The 17,241-nt window shown below is 43.4% G+C and overlaps 1 protein-coding gene across 1 annotated transcript in view; it reads right to left on the minus strand.

The window, feature by feature from the left end:
• The window catches only part of LOC104512871 (kalirin-like), a 269,469-nt gene that overhangs the window by 249,999 nt on the left and 2,229 nt on the right, over positions 1-17,241 (minus strand).

Raw genomic sequence — 17,241 nt, forward strand, 5'->3', positions numbered from 1 at the left:
TGTAATTCGGGGAGAACTTACAGATAGCAGGGCCCAGGGCTTTGATACATCAGCAAACAGATGTAAATGTGAGCAAGCCTACAATATTGCTGCTACACTACTGCTTTTAATCTCTGCTAGAAAAGCAATGAAGGAAAGGATCAGGCGACTACAGGAAAGGGAATTTTTGGTGGTTGGAGCAGACCTGGCTTTCTGTTCCTCTTCGCTGCAGGATGGTCTAACCCCCACTGAAGGCAGTGGCAGAGCTCTCACTGACTCCACTGGAAGAAGGATTACTGAAAACAGCTACAGCAGAGGTGTCAGCAACCCAGACTCTAACATTTTAATAACTTAAAAAGGCCTTGCTTCTTTATAGGGTGTTAACCTTTTACAACACTGACATTTTAGCCAGATATGAATTCACCCCATGAAAGGCAAACTGGGGCAGAAAAGGGTCTAAGACACACTATTTCATACTTGCCAGAGCTGTATTTGTCATTCTAAGCTAATTACACTATTTAGAGAAAACATGTTTCTGTCTTAAATTTTCTCTGCACTAGGCTCAAGGCTGCATGTCTGAGACACTGAGTGAACTGCACTATCACAGCACCTGATCACCAAACTACGCAGTAACAGCAACCATGGACAGCAAAAGTCACCAGAAATTGACCTTTTGTTGCTACCACAGCCTTACTTGGTGTGGAAGCTCAAGCACGCCATCATTAATGAACCAGACCAGAAGTATTTCTTTCTCTCTGCTTGTTCAGAAAACACAAAACTACCTCACTGTTTGCACTGCATGAGCACTCGGCACACCACCACGGGCTGTTCCTCCCACGTCCTGCCCCCACGGTGGGCACAGGGATGCTCCAGCTAACCAGCAGTGAAAGTTACTCTGCCGCTCATGCACTCCGAAAGCTACAGCCAACATCTGGGCTACTTAACACTGGACCACTATTTTACATTCTTGAATAGGTCACTCTCTTTGCACAAGCAGAAAGAACTGTGCTATTGCTCATTTCCAAAATGCAGTCTCAACTCATAGACAAGCCCAAATTGTAATTAACCATCTCATAGTAGGAACTGCAATCTAAATCTTTCAGCCTAAGCATCCATAAGGCTTCTGGTATCAAAACTGACTTTTACCGTGATGGAGAAGAGACCTTTATGCATTGCTTACAAACTGCAGTATTTGGTGCTTCTAACAATTAGGTTACTTTAGGTACTCAATAGTGCTGTTTTGGGGTTTTTGTTTGTGGTTTTGTTTAATAAACAGGTGATATACAGTACATAAGTTAAAGGCTCACAGTAATACAGTGAATCTGCCAGCATATGTACACTTCAGCAGCCTAGTGAATGAAGCAGTGAGCTCAGATATTTTACTTAAATGCGTTCAGATGTCAACAATTCCTGTTGATCTAAAGGAAAAAGGATAGATAACCATAAACTGCTGCCATGGCTGAGGGAATACTCCAGGTAAAGTGGAAATGAACCTTCAGCAAGCTAAGAACAAAATGCCTCACCCAAGGCACAATATGAATCAATGCCAATTCACAACAAAAGGTTCCAGGTGTTCAACACCTCTGAATATCAGATTTTAAACAACAGAGCTGGAGAACTTCAAAGGTGATCAGAAAACAACATCTCAGGCTTTTTTTTTTCCCCAATACCAGAATTTATTCCTGAAGTACCAAAAATATACAAATAATAAAAAGCAGCAAATATTGCAGACATTCAATTTCCGATTCCTCTATGGGCAAAGGCATTTAAGAAATCCATTCACTGAAAAAGGCAATGCACGTCAAGATTTTCAAAGCAATCATGAAAGTGTTTTTTTTTTTTCTTTTTAAAACATCTATCTGAGACCAAAATAGTGTGGTCTTCTTTTCAGAGGCTGACTATTTGTACCAGAAAAGCACTATTACTTAAGATATATACACAAAGTAGTTTTTCTGTTGAGATACAGAGAGATATGCAAGACAAAGGGAAAAAAATTACATTTGGCAGAAGTCCTACGGAGGGGATGAAGTTAAGTGTTACAGAAGACAGATCGCAGCAATACATGATGCCACCCTGGCAATGTGGTAAATGCAGAACCTGCACTAATACCAAGGCACTTCAACATGCACATGTAAGTATGTCTAGGACAGATGGGGCTATAACTATTGACAGCTCTTGTAAGAAATCCCAAAGGAATCATGCCAGCCTGAAGGATGGAGCACGTTTTCTGATGCTTTAAGCCACAACCAGTTCAATGTTCTCTCTATGACTCTGGTTCTGCCAGTGGGATTAGTTAAAAAATAAAGTCTGATCTTATTTATTTAAATGCAAATCTAAAACTCCTAGAATAGATAAGATTTATATTCCACATCTTCTCCAAGCCATACAAATATCACAGCATGGTTTGGGTTGGACGGGACCTCAAAGATCATCGAGTTCCAACCCCCCTGCCATGGGCAGGGACACCTTCCACTAGACCAGGTTGCTCAAAGCCTCATCCAGCCTGGCCTTGAACACTTCCAGGGATGGGGCATCTGCAGCTTCTCTGGGCAACCTGTTCCACTGCCTCCCCACCCACTTAATGAAGAATTTCTTCCTGATGTCCAATCTAAATCTATCTGCTCTCAACTTAAATCTCTCGATACAGTCCAGGACACAGCTGGCATATAGATAGCTAAATATCTATAATAATATAGATCTAGATATTATTATAGGTATAGAAATCTATAAAAAAAGTAGATATTTCAGTTCTCCTATGCCAGACTGCTGCATTTCCAGAGCACAATGTCCTGTATTTGTCTTAATTCTTTCTGTTCACTCTCCCAGGGCAAGGCCAGTAATTATCCATGCTTTTACCCTGACCAGGCCTGCTCTGTGAATACTGAAACACATGAAGAAACAATCCACTCCGCGGAAACAAAAAAGATGTGAAGTTAAAAAACTGGAACTATCCAAATAGGAGCAAGGCTAAATGACACCCAAGCAGGGTGCAGAGCAAATAAACCCCGATTCCATAGATTCATTTATTTATCTAAATAGCTGGACAATAAATTAGACAAGAAAGTGTGATTATGATGGGGGGGGGAGGGGGAAAAAAAGCATTCGCCAAGAAGTGTCTAGAAACTGATTTTCCACTAAGGAAGCTATAAGTATTTGGAATCACCTGCAAGATTTTTAAAACAAATTCACTGTAACATCCAAGTGTCATATGGATTCCATTTTTCAAAGGAAATACAATAAGTAGGGGAGGAAATTACATAATGAATGGATTTTTTCCTTTCAATTCTTCACATTCTACTTCAGAGACAAAAATCCACTCACATATACAGGAAAATATCCTTTTCCTCTTAGACATCCTAAATCACATCCAGTGGACAGATTATGGGCATACGGACCTCCTGTGAAGGTACGGAAGAGGAGAAGGAAACTCTGACCTTTAAGTCACTACTTGGTTTGCCTAAGGCAAGAGCTTCCGACACAGTCACATATATGGCTTCAGATCATAAATACTCACAAAAATAAAACCACCACAAAAGATGCTACAGCATGGATGAGCCCTGATTTCTAAACACCTTTTTAGGAACTACCAGCATGCCCCAGGAAATTTAAGAAGTTGGTAGAAACCATTCAAAATTGGCTTGAAATCCAATTTCCAGGGTTTTTTTCCCTAAATGCTTCATTTTAATGTGGCACAGCGCATCTTTTGGCATGACCAGCCGCATGTAACAAACTCACAGGGGACTGGGCTCGGGTGGCCTCCTGCAGCAGGACCAGACTGCTCTGAGCGGTTACCCAAGGCAGGATCTTGACAGCTGCTGGAAGGAATACAACAATTCACAGCAGAAAAAAAAAAAAATTCAATAACACTGCGATAGCCCTGTTGCAAATGAGCGCTGCTCATTGTCCCAAGTGAGGATTCGGACACCAGCCCCAGCGTGCTAGAGGTTGTGCTTATCACTGCCCTGTACCCTGTCTCCCTCTTCTGAGTCACGTAGGTGAGCTTTATTTTTTTTTAATCATCTGTTTCAGGGGGGAAATTTCAAATTCACACCCATAGCAAAATTAGGCTCCATTTACTCATTAAATATCCCTTATTGCTGTTCAAGTTTTGCGCTCCGTGACAAAATAAAATAAACAAAACAGATTTATCTCACCTAAACTGCTATGAGACATGACAGCAAATCTGTGAGCCTCATAACCCAACACCACATGTATCTGTCTTTTCCTGCCATAAATTTCTGCTTGAGCAGCAGGAGTATGACAGCTGTACCATGCACTGGCATATTCGCAATACTAAACCTCTCCAGAGTAGCTTGATGAAGGGATGAAAGCTCCATACCCTTTAGTGAAAGAAAGCAAGCAAGGAAGATAAATCCCAAGCTGCCTTGGTGGCTAACAGCACTTTGCTCGGTTTGGTGAATAAATACTGCAGGAGAGCAGGAGGGAGCAGAGTTTGCAAACTGCAGCCTCTGTTGAACTTCTGGAACCGAGATACTTTATGAGTTCCAAATAGCTACAAAATTGACTGCAGCTATGTGCTAAGTTGCTGCTTCACCCCTGCTCCCCAGTATAGTCATGCTATATTTTGCCATATTCTTCAATGGAAGCACATCTGCGTTTATTTCAAGAATTCTCTCTGAAGTAAGTAAGTGAAGAGGGGGGGGAATTGCCATTGTGAAAGACTTACTTATCCTTAGTTCCAGTAATTTCCAAGTATCTTACACAGACAGTGGCCTTAGGACTTCTTTGACCCAGCAGATTCCCAAAAAAACATTTAAAAAAAAATATGAAGTGATGCAGGAAACTACCTACATTTTTAGTAAAACTCTTGGTTTTCCTCCTCCTTCTCATATACAGTTGTCACACACTGTAATCACACAGACAGCAGTTGATCCAAATAACTTAAGGTCCTTCTGCAGCCCTTGAAACCACCCCCTGTTCACTGGTGGCATATATCCCTGATGCCCCCTTCCTCCCACGTTTCTAGATCTCTAGTCTTCGCACATGCTTTTCAGAGTATCAGTTCCCCACCTGCCTCTGCTGCTTAAATCGCTACACCTAACCCAGAATCTCCAACTTGGCGTTGCCTTTTAAAATATTTATTCTTACTAATAATGCAACCAAGGCCTTGTAAATGTAATAACACGCTGACCTGGCCCTACCATAAAATAACAGAATTAGCCTCCCTGATGCCTCCTGATTGTGCTACTTGGTATTTACTGAATCTATCTGCCCCCATGCCCCACAGAAGTGAGTAAAAAGTGATCTGGAGCATCTTTGTGACAAGGAAAAGCCCTGGACTCTTCCAAGGGCATTATGAACATCTTCCCAGAAGGAATCACAACCAGAGAGAAACTTTATTTCTGAGGGTTTACATGGGCTTTGGATGATGGCACATGAAGCATGAAAGCCGAGTGCATCCACCATGGAAGGTGTAACTCAGCCAGCACACTCACAAGGGAATCTTGTTCTACTCCCCTGACTGTGTCCACACTGAGTGGAGCCCATAAATAAGTGGGCTCAGGAGCAGACACAAGTACAAAACAGGCTTAGATCTGCCTGTCTGTTCTCCACACCTACCCCCGCTACTAAATTTGCAGATTCACTAAAATACAACATGGCAACTAGTTTCACTGGTTGGTGTTTCTACAAGGCAGGGGCGTCCTCACCTTTGGGTAAAACACTTCCTGTTGAATTATTCCAACTGACCAGAAGCACGCTGGGTGCTTTAGAGAAACAGACATACCCCCCTAGTCCTGCCAGCACCCAGAAACAAAAATAAGACAAATCCACATTGAAGTGCATCATTATTCAGTGAGTGGAGGCATTAACATGTGGACAAGATGGAGAGAGAGAGGGAAGAGGCAGCTCCATCGAGTGCCCATCAATCACTATGGCACGAACGGAGCCGACAGCTCCATTAACTCTGGCGTGTGCAGGTCGCAGGCTTGCTTGCTTGTTTGTTTTTTAATATGTTATCAGCCTCAGTTTGAACAAATATTAAAGCATGGTAGTTTGCTGGCGATGCAAGCAGAATGGGTTTTTAGCCGATGCTTAACCAACCAGTAGGAGGAACAGGGCTGAATAAGGAGTTTCCAGCAAAACTTTCTCCTCACTATGAAATATGATTTTGACGCAGCAAAATAATCAAAGTGTCCCTCTGTGTGTCCCCTCCCTAAAAAAACTTTAAAAAAAAAAATCAATATTGTTGTTCGAAAACACAAACCACTCATGAACTGACAATTTCTAGTCTTGTATTCTGGGAAGTTTTCAAACAACATTCTTCAGTTAATAGTCGTTTTATCCAAACATGTAGAATTATCTGGTTTTCTTTTTTTTGACCGAAGGCTGAAGGATAGTTTCTTCTGAAACCATCAATGAACATCATTATTTTTATTGTTACCACCAAGATTTTCAGGATGAGGTGATGGAGACCATTGCACTACTGGGAAGCAGAGATAGCGTGGAAAAAGCATGAGGAATGATAACTGAAACAACCTGAACACCATGAAATTGGACCGAAATTCTACAAATGAAAGACAGTTGTTGTAGAAAAGTGGTGTTTAAGGTTGAAGGTAGCCAATTCCAGCTCAAGCCATGAGCTCACAAGAGCCCCAGCCTCCACGCAGGAATATGATTTGAAGGAGACCATACAGTGCAACAAATTCCAAGTATTCCCAGAAAACACAACCAAACCATAGCAAAAGCATCTGGAGTGAAGCTTTCCCTGTGTTTTTGTGTCACTCAAGTTCGTTTCCAACAATACAGACAAACCATTCATGCACAGAGGTTTCCAAAATGCTGAAGACAGTCTGTAAGGCCTCTCTGCATATAACACAGCAAGCAGGAGGACAGGTTGCACAGCAGCAGAGTCAGCCCTTTGGGCTGGACTCGTGGCTGTTATCTCATGCTACAACCCTGTATGAGCGTATGCACGAGACAGCGTGCTTCAAGTACGAATCAATTTATTTCTCCCCATATAAATAATGTCTATTGACAAAATCATTGGGTTTCAATGACTACAACAAAATCAAACCCAACAAAAACAAGCTGACGGGCTGAGATGAAAGATATTGTATTTCTTCTGTGAAGGACAAGCATAATATGCATTTGATGACCCAGAAAAACATACTGCAACATCTAGGTCTGTTTGTTACATGTAAATGTCAAAGGAGTTGAAAGAAGGAGAGGTCAAGCCTTTGCATCAGACAGACAGAGGAAGCACCAAGCCGCACAGTGAGTGCATTTGGAAATAAACATCAACAAGGGAAAGTCATTTCTCTTTTTTTGTCATCAGCTTCAGGGATAGAACACATGAAGTTGTCACACGTAATCACCAACACACCTGCAACATGACCAGATGGGAACAACGAAGGCAATGAGATGGGCCCCAGTGTTCAGGGACACCCCATCCACTGGCATGGGCATCTCTCCCTCATTGCCACACACCATACACCATTTATATGGATGCTCAACTCTCCTTAATGAGCCTACACACCAAAATAGGATTCCCCTACTCTTGCCTCCACCAGAAACTGAAAGAGGACTCACGTCCGCCAGAACATGTTGCCCTGGTGAGGAGCTGGATCACAGCATCCAGTGTGTGCACACTGGGAGCAAGGGGATCATATCTCCTGGGGAGGGGAAAAGATGCTCTTTTATAGCTGAGGACACATGGAAGTGTCTGCTGGCAAATGACAGACCAGTGGCTTGTAGTGCAGACAGGTCACAGCACGTGCACATGACCTGCATAACCACTGCCAACAAGTTCCCTGAGGGGAAAGAATAAGTATCCATCCTTTCAGCACTGATGCTAAACCAGAGTAACCGAGTCCCAGCAGAGCAGTAATGAATGAGGTCACTGTCAAGTCCAGTGTCAAAACACACACATTTGCCCAAGGTAGCGTTAGAGGGATTTTTGTACTGTCCTCTGTGAACTAAGATTATCAAATGTTTACATTCAGTTTTGGCAGAAAGTCTTGCTATATTTGCCCCTTACCAGCATGTTTAGAAGGCTGTCAAAACCCACAGAGCATATCTCAAGTCGACATGTCAGTCATGTGCCTAAACATCTGAATATCACTGCTGTTATCCAGAAAATATCACCTGGGTAGCAGCTTCCTTACTGCCCATGAAAACAAGTGCAGTTTAGAAGAAACCAGTCCCTTGGGCAGGAACCTAGGAGTACATCAACTATAGATGGCATCAGACTGATAATCAGAGATCAAACCTGGGAAACATCAGCTGCATTTCTAGCTAGAAATTAGACTATTTAATTATTTCCTCTAAAACAAGGCTATTGTATAGGACAGCAGTCGGGACAGCTTACTGCGCTCAACCCCAGTTCACGTTACTCAGCCTGTGGTCCAACTCACAGCTCGGCTGTGGCAGAGCTGGGTTGCCGCCCCCTCCAATCTGTCGCTATATCTGTGCTCAGTCGCTCCCTAACCCGGTTGTGTCAAAATGATCCAGGTTGGCTTACTATTTAAAAACATGGAGGGTTTTCTTTAACCCAGATCATTTTGACTGATTTGGGTTAGAGAAGAATGGCACGTGCAGCTACGCTTGCAGACACTGACCCCACAGCAGTGGGGACAGGGCCCAGCCACTTCGAGCCTGGCTTGGCTTCAAGGCCTTTGAACCCAGCTCAGTTGAAAGCCAAGCAGCACATCTGGCCACAGCTGTAGATACTATTCAGGAAAAAAATAGCATATGAGGTTGCATTCAGGGTCACAGATTAACTACGTAGTGTAAAAAGTTAGGGTATGATTCACAGGAAACACCATTCAGCTTTGGCTCCCATTATCACAATAAAAAAGATAAGCTGGTACTAATGGTTTTAATTTTTCAAGTAAGTTCTTCATTTTAGAGTAACTAGGATTGGCTTGTTAATACTACATAGCCACACACAGAGATAGGCATCTCAGTACAGGGCATGGCTTCAATCCCCACTCAAACCAGAGCTAACTCTGCATTTGTTTCAGCCAACGCAACTCCAGAAGGATGAATTTCATAAGGGAAGCACACTGCGAGAGCTGAGGAGCTGCTCTCCCATAAGCCAAACGCCATCTGTTACCTGTACAGTAGCAAGGCAGTTCAGCTCTTCCCCTCTGCACTAGTCACTGTCTCACACACCAGAGCCCTTGCTTGGCTTCCTTGCATGGCAGAGCTTGCCAAGGGACCCATGCAAATAGAATCTACAACACAGAGTTGGGGGGGAATCAGTTTTGCACCCTTCTTCTATTAACCTGCAAGAGGCATCAGATCTGTGTCCAGGATCACACTCAGGTCAGTGTCAAAAGCAGCAGACTGCAAGAATCTGTTCCTCAAGTTTCTTACCTAGGCATGCCATCCCGTAGCATCTTCCAGCAAGCTCTACTACCAGCCTGACCTGAGAGCAGATCATGTCCTCCTGCTGGCTATCCCGGCTGTAAAATGGGATATGATTTTCTTGGGATAATATTTTCTTGTTTCACAGAAGTTTGGTTAGGCTGAACATATCTGGCTTTGTAAAATACATCAAGATCCAGAGATGAAAGATGTTCCCTAGGTGCAAAATACTAAATGATTGTCTTCAATTCAGAACACAGGACCTCATAATCCAGAATTTGTTTGGGGATATTCAGAAGGACAGACTCTTCGGATTCATTTAAAAAAAAGGAGAAAAACTGTTTGCACATATGCTTCAGCATAAAAGTATTTATGTGACATCCAGCCAAACCCATTTTATCTCTGTAAGCAATCCTTAAACAGTGCAGAACGCATTCACTGCTTTCATGACCAAATTACTTTTTAAGAGTTAAGCAGGTAATTGAAGTTCCAAACGTCTTAAACTGGTTTGGCAACACTGAGATTTCTTAATGGACTTGCTATCCAAGAACTTTAGAGGGGAAAAAAAATAAACTGCATACTACATATATACCCTAAAATAAGATGGACTCAAATTACAGTAAGAAGTTGGCTTTTGAAGAGGGAGAACATTTTAAATGAAGAGTAAAGCTCTGCTCAGAGGAGGCTCCATGATGTTGAAGCTTCAGCTCATATTCAAACCTACAGGGCAAAAAGTCCTGTGAATTTTTCAAAGACACTGTGTTGGCCTAAATCTCTTTCTGTTGAACTCAAGGGCTGTTAATTTCAACAGAACACTAATTAGGACAATGCTGTCCCATATACTTTGTACTATTAACATATGCTTGTTAAAAATGGAAGGCTCCCAAACCTCTTTCCTAGATAAAAAACATTTTGTTTATTACTTTTCCAATTCACTCAACAGGAACAGTGAAAAGAATGAGCCTAAATCTGTTCCACACACCAAAGTCCTGTGCATTTAACCAGCGCCACGGCACTCAAAGGCAGGGGCAGGAGGGTGATGACCAGCACAAAGCCTGCGGCTTGGCCAGGCAGCCACCAGCTCCAGAGGTCTAATGAGGACTCTTGCCCCGACTACATCAATAGCTTTTGGCAAGCCATTTTCTGCCTCAGTTCCTCACATTTATAAAGTGCAGATGATGACAGCATTCTGTGTTAACAACTGCTATATGCATTGCTTTAAGTGTTGTTATTTTATAGGGCTTTTAATCCACAGCCAATTACGCAATTCTCAGAGGGAAACTGAGGCACCCAGTAATGCTAATTGCTTAATGTCATCCAGCAGACCACAGCAGAAGACAGACCCTCATCTCCAAAATTCTACATTACCCACTAAGCTTATCTACAACCTTGGTACTATAAGGTGAAAATTAGCTTACTGTTTGTCCAGCACTGTCAGACAACAGGATACTTCCTTACTTCTGCTAAAATTGCTATTTGCAGCCTATCTTGTTGCTGCTGTTCCCGCAGAGAAAGCACAATATTAGATTTGTAAAAATCACACTATATGGGAAGACACTGTGATAGCAAATGCGGGATTACAGTCTCACTGCAGGCTCCAGCAGCAGGGAAAGCCGGTGATGATGTGGGCCGCTCACGGTCTAACATGAAGAGCGTTAATGACAAGAGGAACACAGAAAAACAAGACCAAGAGCTTTGCTTTTCACAGCAACAATCTGTTCTCTTAGGATTACTCCAGTGCAAAAAAAATCCTTGTTCTGCAATGGATCAGTTTTCACAGCAAGGGGATAACTGATATTTAAGATGAGCAAGAATAATTGAGGAACCTTCTGGTTTGACATAGACAAGAAAAGACGAGATGCATAAAATTGTGTTCCAGCACATAAGCTTGTTGTATCCACATAATGGTTGTCACCCAAAAAGGCACAACTGTTTCATCTTACAGGGATGCAGTACTCACCTGTAGCACAGCCTTGCTGCTGAGGCAACTTCTATTGCCACATTGCCACTTGTAAATATAACCTAGGGACACCTACAACTTTAGGATGAAAGTTTCTGGCTACAGCTAGACACACCGACACTAGCAGAGTAAGCTGCTAGAAATATCAGTCAGGCTGCCTGTCAGACAAAGCATGCCCGGCTTACCCAAGAGAGCCCTCAGCAAAGTTATGGATGCAGAAAACCAAGGGCTCCTGTCAGAAAAGCTTGCAATTCAGCCGCTGCACCTTAATTTAACTCTATATGAGCACTGCACACCAAAAAGCAGAAGAGGGCTGAGGTACTGGGAACTCTGCTCCAGCCAGCACGAGAAAAAGCACCCACGGACTTGGGATGCTGGAGGCAACTACAGCCTGCCTTTCCCCTTCTTTGCATTCACTCACAAGCCTCTTTATCAAGCAGTGGAAATAGGAAAGCTCTGCCTGGCCAACACGTGGTGATGAACAGCTTATAAACTTCTTTAACAACAATAACATCATTTCACATTTTACAGCCCCTCCGGTGCTGCAGGAGCACAACACACTGCACCATCTTAAACAATGAGCTTTGACATGCTGGACCCGTGCGCGGCCGGGCAGGAAGAGCTGAAGATAGGAGGAGGTTTCCTTCTGGCGTACAGGCTGGGGCGTGACGCAGGGGAAGCCCGTGAGTTCCCGGACGGCTTGGGTAGCAGCCGGGAAGGACGGGGTGCCTGGATGTGGTGTATGCGTGTGCTGTTCCTGACACAGAGCTGCCAGAGGCTGTGTTTGTCTTACCCTGCCTACAGCGAGAGAGGTTATGCAAAGGCAGTGGAGGTGCTAAGAATAACAGGATCATCAGCCTGAAGCCCTATGGAACAATCACAGATACAAATTACCTCTCAACGCTAAGATGCGGCAATCCACGCCGTCAACTTCTGCAACTATTCATGCACACAAGCACTGCAAAGCACAACCTCAGAGTAGGAATGTAGAAAAGCAAGAGAAGAATAGAGATCCCAAGAAGAATCAAGCCAGGATATTAGGAATCCAAGAATTCAGCCTTCCTTTCCAGGAATTGCTCAGGGGATTCCTCAGTTGCACCAACAGCTTCAAAACTGTGAACCTCAAATTTTAACTTAAAAAAAGGACAGCTCTAATGTCCAAGTGCCTCTTAGTGGCTCAAATGGAGGGGTGTCAACAGCACCTACTCATCCGTGGAGGATTTCTATCTGAAAACCCCATTTATCAGCAGAGTTACAGCAGGACTACAGCACGATAAACACCTCCACGACAAGTCCTAAACTTCCAAACCAACACATTCTATTACACACCTATCAGTGTGTAAAAAACAGTTTTCTTGAGCATGAATACCTTACCCAAAGCAATCCATTACAGCTTTCCCATTTGTTTCTGGACTGAGAATAAACTCAAGTTACTTCAGTATAATGGAAATCTTGTTTAGAATTGCACAATAGAAATATTGAGATGGTTTCAAGAGACTGAATACAAGATTTATATTCACTCCTACATGCTGAACGCCTCCTATAAGCCCAGACTGGTGCCCGCCAAAGTCCAGCTCTAAAGCTCCTCTGCCACTGATGTTAAGAGGAGCTGTGGAAGGGTATTTCCAGATGTGGCATCAGGGACTGATGCTGCAACAACCCATAGCTTTCTGGACCAAGGTTGTTCCAGTTTCGTTTACTGTAGCTGAGAGATGTGGGTGTTCATATCTCTGGTGTTTTAAGGTCTTACATAGTACCTATATCCATAACTCTGTAGCAAGGTTAAGGGTGAAACTTATGCAAACTCCTGCCTTAACTCTTTGGTCATGGAATTATTTTAATTTTTTTTTTTGACAGATAAAGTAAAAATAAAAAACGTAACAGCGTTTCATAAAAGATGACAGCCCTAACTCCAGACTCCCACTGCTTGAAGGGAAACAGGACAGCCAAGAAACTGTAGTATGAGAGAGTTTTGCTTTCCCCAGCAAAAGATCTGCAACTCTCCACTATCAACACATAGGACAAGCAGGACTAGAGGATGGAGAGAACAATTTGTTGCTGTCTGATACAGAAAGGAAATAGGATTGCATTGGCAAAACAGCAAACTGACGCACGCTCCTGTGGGTTCAGGCTGTGACAGCACAACACATGGGTGCCCAAGTCCAGTTCAAATCAGGTCATAAAATCCAATTCATCAAAATAACCTTTTAAAAATAGATTGCTACAGTTGGCTTTCTCTGAAACCTAAGTGCTTCAGGCTGCTGCCTGAACCACTGTTTGCAGGGTGTCTGCAGACCAAAAGGAAAAGTAATGACTAGGGAGGTTTTAATTCAGACCCTGGAACAGCTCTCATGGAAAATACATAGATAGATTGGAAGAGCAAAAAGGGAGCCAGGAGAGGAGATCCCTTCAGAAGTCATTAGCTGCAGCTGTCAACGTAGCTGCACGTTAGATAAAAGAAAAAAGGAAAAGGAGCTTAGTCCTTCTTTGTTCGCCTGTGCACTTTGCATGCCTGCTAGCTAGGCACCCTAAGTCTGCCCTCGGTGCTATCCTATTAGTTTCAAGATTTTCAGTCTAATCTGTGTAAAGTTTGTCGTGGCCACTTCTATTCAGGTACTTTGTGTGGAAACAGTGGTCACTGCGCACCCCAGCAGCAGGACAAAAGGAGTGACAGACTCGCCCCACAGCACTCTCTTGTTCAGTTCAACAAGACAGACACCCATTTGGAATGGCCATGTCTAGAAAACAGAGCCAGGGAGCAGGTCTGCACCTTCTTAAGTTTTCCAGGTACACATGAGTCAAGGGAATCCTTTGCTGGGGAGCTGCAAACCAAAAAGTAAGTGCTGTGCTCTGGATTGGGGAGCAGTAGAGGGGCAGTGGCATTTACAGGAGAGAGCTCCCGCACCCATCTGCAATCCAGAGTCTGGTGACCACTGCCTGTGCTCAACCTCCCACAGCTGCTGCCTTCACAGAAAAAAAAAAAAAAAAGGTAGCTTCCAAAGAGGAAACTTACCTTTGTCTGTATGTTCCCACAGGAAGATGCAACATGACTTTCTATTTCTTTTCAGTGTGCAAATCACTCTTTAGAGTAGTCCTTGCAGTTCTCTCATGCACACATTGCACGTGAACATTACTGGTAAATGCAGGTAGTATGCACAATCAATTCAGTGCTCTTCAGAAGGCCACAGGTATTTATTCTACCCTGGACAAAGCCACGTTAAGCAAACAGCCCTATTTGCAATAGCAACACAGAACTTTTACATTTGCTAGATATATTCCAAGAAGAAAAGGTATGAGGAAAAATGAGACCAAGAAAAGGAAATCATATACTATGTTTATAGCTCCGTTAAACTGTGCTGTACGGAACCAGTCAGGAGGTACCTTCCCAAGCCCTAAGTAACTAATGCACCCATGGGAGACATCCACAGCATAAACTCTGTGGCAGAGTGGCTGGCTCTGCAGTGACGGGGAATCTGGCACTCGTAAAAGACAACAAAAGCAGGATCAGAGCTGTAAATGGCTCCTGACAGCATTCTCTTCATGAAGAGATCTGTGAAATATGGAATATATTAGCAAACCTGGGCTGGAAAGCAAAGCATTTTTAGGTAGGTGGAACTTTTTAATAGCATGTCATTAAATCTCCCTTACATTTAGCATTTAATAGATGTGACTTTCACAGCAGCACACTCATTACAAAAAAGGCAGAGGGGACCCTACCAAATAGTGAAGAGAACAGACCCAGAGCCCAAGTGCCTTGTTTTGTCAGTATTCAGGTACCAGAGTGATGAGCAAAATCATCTGGATGTCTTAGCACATTAGAAATATCCTTACTCTGCTACCAGGCCTCTTTGGCCCCATCCCCACACAAGTCTGTCAGCTGAACACGAGCCAAAATTTCCTCCTGTGTAAATTACTGTAGCTCCTCTGCTGTCACAGGCATTGGGCCATTTTTTTGTACCAGATGTGGCTCTGACCAATGTATATTTAAAAATAGGGACAGCGTAATGAAAATCTTAAGATCATTTGACTGGTTGGTGTGGACATAGGCAAGGTGTGTTAATCCCATTTCCAGGACTAAGGCCAAGATGTACAACCTGTCTGAAGTAGGTCAGCTGCACCCATATATAGGCACCCGCACCAGTGGTGTAAGAAGAGCAGAATGTTTGTACATCCCTCTGATTTCACCTGTCACTTCAGCCGGGACTTTTGACAACCCTGCAGTAAAGGGATTGGTGTGCTTTTCCTGGCCCATGCCCTGCCAACAGAAGGTAAAGCCATGCAGCACTTCGTCAGGGTTTGCTCCACCACCAGGATGTGGATTTTTCAAGAACACGTGCACAAAGTCCATACAACCCCAAGAAAACCACTTATTACAGCTTTGTGCCCAATTATCCCCTTTTTATAGAGGGGTTTGAGGAGACTTTCCGATTCTACAGGAAGGCTGTGACTGTTTAAGTGTTCTGAAATGCTGTACTAATTCTGTGTATTATTTCTAATTACTATTATCTCCATTACTACTGCACACCAAGGGGAGCTGAGGATGGCTGAGCCAAGCAAAGCAATCATTGTTCATCCTGCACATCTCAAGCACTGCTTGACATCGAAGGTGGATGCTGTAGAAACCTGTCCTTTGACTATCCGAGTAAGAACCTACCAGCCATTGACTTTGAACTATCGCATATGAGCATCGTAAGGCTCCCAGGCACAAACATCACGATGGAGCTGAAGCTGGATCAAGCACTGACATGAATCCCAACCACAGCAACCAGGTCCAAGCTGCCAGTTACACCTTATCGCACAACTCGGTGATGAAGACAAGCAGCTGGGGTTTTTTGTTTGTTTGGTTTTAAAAATCTTTTCCCATGATAAGGGCTTACATGCTGGGAACTGTCATTTTTACAAACTATTACCACACCCGTCAGTTTTAACTGATCTGAACTCGCGTAATGAGCAAGGTTTCCCCTCTGTTCAGTTTTAGCACCAGAGGTGTCTTAACACCAAGCCAGTGTTAACAACTTTTTCCTGGCCTCAAAGAGTCCAAGACCATCTCATTAGGAATTGGATAAATAACCTGAAGCAGCAGACAGATTACAGACCAACAGGAATCTGTAGCTGACCTATTTAACACCCCAGCTAACTTTCGAGCAGGATTGAGTTGAATGGAAGCAAGCTGTTAACGTGAGATTCGCACACCGTAGATCTAAGTCCTTGAAGCTCACAAGATCATTACTATTTACCCAGTAGGCCTGACTTGCTCCTTCGGACTAAATTTATCTGAATGCTTCAGACTGACTCTATTAGCATCACTCCTGAACTGTCTGCCTCAGCACAGAAAAGCAGAGCAGGAAAGTTAAATTGCTGTGAACACAGTGCCAGTCAGAACCAAGGAGGCTGGCTCTTCGTGACATATTTCTGTGAACAAGAGGCATTAAACGTGAAGAGAACACCCAAGAACTTGGGCTCTGTGTCTTCGCCTCATAGGAAAATGCCTTCTCTCAACAGCATCAAAGCGAGACAGGCATTTGGTGCAGTCACCATAAAAAGACTGCAGTGTGATGATAATGGTCTTCGATAGTGAGGAGCATCTCCTAGAAGGGAAAACCTTGCTAGTTTTTCCTGTGCTTTGCACAGCACCTCCTATGGCTGCCTCCCCCATTCTGAGCATAGTACATGCACAGGGTTTGCTTATTCCCTCCATCCACTACATACCCAACCAAAGTCTGCCAGTTTTTCTCTAATGTAGCAGAAAACCTACCTTTGGCTTTCCAGCCCAAAAGCTACAACTCCATTAAAAACTCTTATTGTCTCATTTCCGTTATTTCCTTTGGCTTCTGACCTTCCTACACTGACATCACCCACTTCCCTTCTACCGAGGATGCGGACTGCGATCCCTTTCTCAGCCAAGTGCCCTCCAGCTCTGAAGTGCTCTGCTAGATAACTTTGTTGCATTCTTCCATGGGTTTTTTAGGTTT

This window comes from Eurypyga helias, unplaced genomic scaffold, assembly GCF_000690775.1.
Source record: "Eurypyga helias isolate BGI_N326 unplaced genomic scaffold, ASM69077v1 scaffold27, whole genome shotgun sequence".
Taxonomy (NCBI): domain Eukaryota; kingdom Metazoa; phylum Chordata; class Aves; order Eurypygiformes; family Eurypygidae; genus Eurypyga; species Eurypyga helias.